Source organism: Cucurbita pepo, chromosome 12 (assembly GCF_057944985.1).
Source record: "Cucurbita pepo subsp. pepo isolate OVF chromosome 12, ASM5794498v1, whole genome shotgun sequence".
Taxonomy (NCBI): Eukaryota; Viridiplantae; Streptophyta; class Magnoliopsida; order Cucurbitales; family Cucurbitaceae; genus Cucurbita; species Cucurbita pepo.
Genome location: NC_141809.1, coordinates 9,191,127 through 9,196,611, shown reverse-complemented (window position 1 = coordinate 9,196,611; position 5,485 = coordinate 9,191,127). Strand labels below are relative to the sequence as shown.

The 5,485-nt window shown below is 41.3% G+C and overlaps 1 pseudogene; it reads right to left on the bottom strand.

Moving 5' to 3' along the window:
• Nucleotides 1-3,085: 3,085 nt before the first annotated feature.
• On the bottom strand, nucleotides 3,086-4,910 carry LOC111807046 (polygalacturonase pseudogene; annotated as a pseudogene).
• Between the last annotated feature and the right edge of the window lie 575 nt (nucleotides 4,911-5,485).

Genomic DNA, 5,485 nt, shown 5'->3' with positions numbered 1-5,485 from the left:
AACTCAAAAGAATGAGAGTCAAATGGATAGAGGCGGTATTCTTTTTTAATTAAGGTTATCTATTATTTTGAAGTTTTATGGCAATGAACTATTCATCCGACAACATAACGAGAGGAGCATATCTTGGGGTTCTGTCTGTTAGGCTTATGGAGCCTGATACTTATTTATAGCTTGGTCAACGGTTATATCCGGTAAATCTATATTTGGTAAAGCTATATATAGTAAAGCTATATATGGTAAAGCTAAATCCGGTAAAGCTATATTTGGTAAATAGCTATATATAGTAGATGGCTAAATTTGGTAAAGCTATATATAGTAAACTAAACCATAAATATATATATATCTGGTCCGGTAGAGCTTTGAAAATGTACTTTTCTATTCTCTGTACTCTCTTGTTGTATATACCTGAAGTCATCAATACAAAATCCTTTTAGCCAGAATTCTCCTTGCAACTTTTCTCTATCCCATTTTTTGTGTTCATCTAGACCGAGCGTGTGCGTTGTTGTGCGATCCTAACAATTTGTAGTAGAGCTAACGACTGATATCGATCCTAACAACTGGTATCAGAGCCAGGCGGAAGTCAGTGCCAGGCGGATGTCAGAGCCAGGCGGAAGTCAAAGCAAGGCAAAATTCACCACGATCTATGAAAATGTTAAGTTCAAAGATTGGAACTGAGAAGTTCGATGGATCCGATTTCGGTTTCTGAAAGATGCAAATTGAAGATTATCTGTACCAGAAAGATCTTCACGAACCTCTGTTGGGGGTGAAGCCGGATACCATGACCACGAAACAGTGGAAGCTCAAGGATCGATAAGCCTTGGGGCTGATCCGGTTGACGCTATCTAGAAACGTGGTGTTCAACATTATCAAGGAGAAGACAACATCAGGTCTGTTGAAGACGCTGTCGAATATGTACGAAAAACCGTCGGCTATGAACAAGGTGTATTTGATGCGGAGATTGTTATGAGTCCTTTGTGAGAACTTCGTTACGAGTAAACATAAACGAGTTAGCTTCACAAAGACTGTTAGAGAATTGAAGAAAAGTACCAGAAGAAGTGCGCAGAAACTCCAGATGGGGTTGCGTCGTCCGGAAGCGTCGCTGAAGCTCTAGAGGGGGTTGCGTCGTCCGGAAGCGTCGCTGAAGCTCCAGAGGGGGTTGCGTCAGCCGGAAGCGTCGCTGAAGCTCCAGAGGGGGTTGCGTCGGCCGGAAGCATCGCTGAAGCTCTAGAGGGGGTTGCGTCGCCCGGAAGCGTCGCTGAAGCTCCAGAGGGGGTTGCGTCGTCCGGAAGCTCCAGAGGGGGTTGCGTCGCCCGGAAGCGTCGTTCAAGCTCCAGAGGGGGTTGCATCGTCCGGAAGCGTCGCTGAAGCTCCAGAGGGGGTTGCGTCGTCCGGAAGCGTCGCTGAAGCTCTAGAAGGGGTTGCGTTGGCTGGAAGCGTCGCTGAAGCTCCAGAGGGGGTTGCGTCGTCCGGAAGCGTCGCTGAAGCTCTAGAGGGGGTTGCGTCGTCCGAAAGTGTCGCTGAAGCTCCAGAGGGGGTTGCGTCGTCCGGAAGCGTCGCTGAAGCTCCAGAGGGGGTTGCGTCGTCCGAAAGCGTCGCTGAAGCTCCAGAGGGGGTTGCGTCGTCCGGAAGCGTCGCTGAAGCTCCAGAGGAGGTTGCATGGGCTGGAAGACTCTCGCTGAAACTCTAGAGGAGGTTGCATGGGCCGGAAGACTCTTGCTGAGAAACCAGAGGTGAAGCAAGTGGGAGTTGAGGTTGAGTTGCTCAAAGATTCACAGAGTGATGTTGTAGCGGATACTCAAGAAACTCCTGAGACTTTTGCTGAGAAACCAGAGGTGAAGCAAGTGGGAGTTGATGTTGAGTTGCTCAAGGATTCACAGAGTGATGTTGTAGCGGATACTCAAGAAACTCCTGAGACTCTTGGTGAGAAACCAGAGGTGAAGCAAGTGGGAGTTGAGGTTGAGTTGCTCAAAGATTCACAGAGTGATGTTGTAGCGGATACTCATGAAACTCCTGAGACTCTTGCTGAGAAACCAGAGGGAAGCAAGTGGGAGTTGAGGTTGAGTTGCTAAAAGATTCACATAGTGATGTTGTAGCAGATACTCAAGAAACTCCTAAGACTCATGCTGTTGGCGAGGAACCCGGTCTATCATTCAAAACACAGAAGGCGATACCATTTCACTCGGAGGTTAGTTGAAGATGGTGATGTGTTTTGAGAAGATAGAGGGTGCAAAGAATCCAGCAAACATGTTGACAAAATGTGTTGATGTTGGAATATTGAGGTTGTGCAAAACCTCAATTGGTATGGTGCAGTGAAGATGCTCATGGTCGTTTGAGAGTGAAATTCTTGGTTGACTAGATCAGTCTCCAAGTAGGAGAATTGTTAGGCTTATGGAGCCTGATACTTATTTATAGCTTGGTCAACGGTTATATCCGGTAAAGCTATATTTGGTAAAGCTATATATAGTAAAGCTATATATGGTAAAGCTAAATTCGGTAAAGCTATATATGGTAAATAGCTATATATAGTAGATGGCTAAATCTGGTAAAGCTATATATAGTAAATTAAACCATATATATATCTGGTCCGGTAGAGCTTTGAAAATGTACTTTTCTATTCTCGGTACTCTCTTGTTGTATATACCTGAAGTCATTAATACAAAATTCTTTTAGCCAGAGTTCTCCTTGCAACTTTTCTCTATCCCATTCTTTGTGTTCATCTAGATCGACCGTGTGCGTTGTTGTGCGATCCTAACAATTGGTAGTAGAGCTAACGACTGATATCGATCCTAACACTGTCTTCGTAAAATGATGAGTTTTACATTGGTGCATTGGGAGGAAATAGGACCTTTTATTCCATTGTAAGTGTGGTCAATGTTGCTTACTTTTACATCATCACATGGTAAGTGACGGCTGCAAATAAGTTTGATTGCCAGTGGAGTTGCAGAACTTCCTCTAATGTTCTTGAAGCTCACGGTACTAATCTTAATTTTTTAAGGAATCTAAAAATTAAAATGAGACAACAAATGGTTTATTTATGAAGTTATAATGAAAAAATGAATCAAAGGTTCGAGAATGCGATCAATACCTACTGATTGCACTGATTCCACGGACAATACTCTGGGTCTATTAGAATAGGGTTGCTAATATTGACCATTATAATGTCCAAAAAGTGCATATTGGTGGCGGTGCCGCTAGCAGCAATAGGTGGCCACGTTTTGATCCTGACACCATTAGTGGTGTTAATTAACGTGCAGTTCTTTACGGTGACACCTTCAACAGGTTTTTCGTTAGTGTATCTTCCAAGACTTCCAATGCCTATTCCATGTCCTGGCCCGCATGTCACGTTGGTGACTTCAATTAGCTTGCTTCCATCTCCAAGAGAAATGCAATTATCTCCAGTTGCAATTATGGACTTTGTGATTGTGATCTTATTTGATCGACCGATGTGTATTCCATTAGTGTTGGGACTGTTTTCTGGTGCAATTATATTGATATTATGGAATGTGAGGTTGTTGCAGCCCAAGACGTTGATATGGAAGTTCTTGCTATCAAGTGATGTTCGGTTGAATTGGTGATGAAGTTGAACCTCAAATTCTAAACATTTTGTAGAATTAAATAATATTTTGTGAGAGTCCGTGGTGAAGATAAAAATTTGAACAGAACCCAATAAAATTGAAAACTCAAAAAAACTTCACTTTTTCACTTGATTGTTTAAAGATTATCCTCTAGAAAATGAAGAATATTTACCAAATTATAAATGTCACAACATTACCGAAGACATGTAAGAGGCCCTTTCGAAAATAACAAGATGCATGAGATTGAGAAGGAAAGCTGAAGGCATTTTACTTACTGTTAGACGAACACGACTCTCCAGTATGATATTGTCCTCTTTGAGCATAAGCTCTCCTGGCTTTGCTTTGGGCTTCCCCAAAAGGCCTCAAACCAATGTTAGTATTCCTCACTTATAAACCCATGATCATTCCCTAAATTAGCCGAGGACTTCCATTATCCAACATCTCCCCTCGAACAAAGTGCGCCTCCCCTTAATCGAGACTCGACTCCTTTGGAGTCTTAGTCATTTTTTACTACCTTCGAGGAGGCTTGGCTCCTTTTCTTTTGGAGTTCTTTGTTCGATATTTGAGGATTTGAAGATTTACCAATTTATTGGCACGACTAAGTTTAGGGTATGGCTCTGATACCACGTTAGACGAACACGACTCTCCACAATGGTATGATATTGTCCACTTTGAGCATAAGCTCTCATGGCTTTGCTTTGGGCTTCCCCAAAAGGCCTCAACCAATGGAGTTAGTATTCCTCACTTATAAACTCATGATCATTCCCTAAATTAGCCGAGGACTTCCATTATCCAACACTTACAACGGGGAGTTGGGCACAATTTATGCGTTTGTGGCAATCATTCCTTTTCCAAGCTGCCTTTCCTTGGCCATCAAAAACTCCTTCACCTGATAATGTCAATCTATCAACATGGGCAAACGTGATCCAATTATCTCCCTGAACACTTTTTGGTGCCGGCAATGTTCCTCCAAGTTGAAAGTCAATTGGGCTATTACAAGGTCCTTCAAAATTCTCTTGCTTTACTTTAAATATCCCTCTCGGAATAAAAATTGCACTAGAACGATTGGACGTGCATGCATCCTTCCATATATTTGCTAAAGCCTACATTTCACAAGTAACAAAAGTTATAGTAACCAACTGATCAACTCAACTAGTGATAATATTGATGTCCATATTGTATATTTACCTTCATGATGTCAGTACCAGACACTATGTTACCATATCTTTTCGAAGGAAAAACAACATCGACACTAGATTGAGCATCGACGGTAAGAGCTAACAATAGTAACATCAAAATTGTAGCAGTCAAGAAATTCGACTTGATCGTACTCATGCTGCCTTTGCTTTTTTTTTTTTTTTTTTTATATATATTGTTTGAAAACTAGTGAGAGAATGATATTTCTTTTAGATTTGGAACTTTTTATATATTTAATACAAACTGAAAAATAGGAATCAAGTTGGGATGGAACTAAAAGAAGTTATGGATCCATCTCCTTCCCTTCATCCAAACATAAATTGATAACTAAATATTGTTTATCGCTTCCCTAAGTTGTTCATTAATGGGTGTGTTGTAATATCTCTCTCGCTCGCCTTTAAACAGTTGAATCTCAAAGAAATTGGGCATTGGCCAAACCCAATGAAGTACTAGCTTTGCATGTCCCATGAACAAGATTTGATCCAAATTTTTTAGTAGGAATTTGACACCCAATGGCTCCAGCATTTTTCGACATTTTTTGCAATATGACCACATTATTTACTTGTCATGACGTGTTTCTAAGAAGGGAGATTATTCTTACCGATCATCATGAGTTGTTTTTAGCATATTTTGTCATTACCCACATGTTTGTTAATAAAATTTCAAGAGGTCACCAAACATAATATTGTTGGAAACTAAACACACCTTAACTT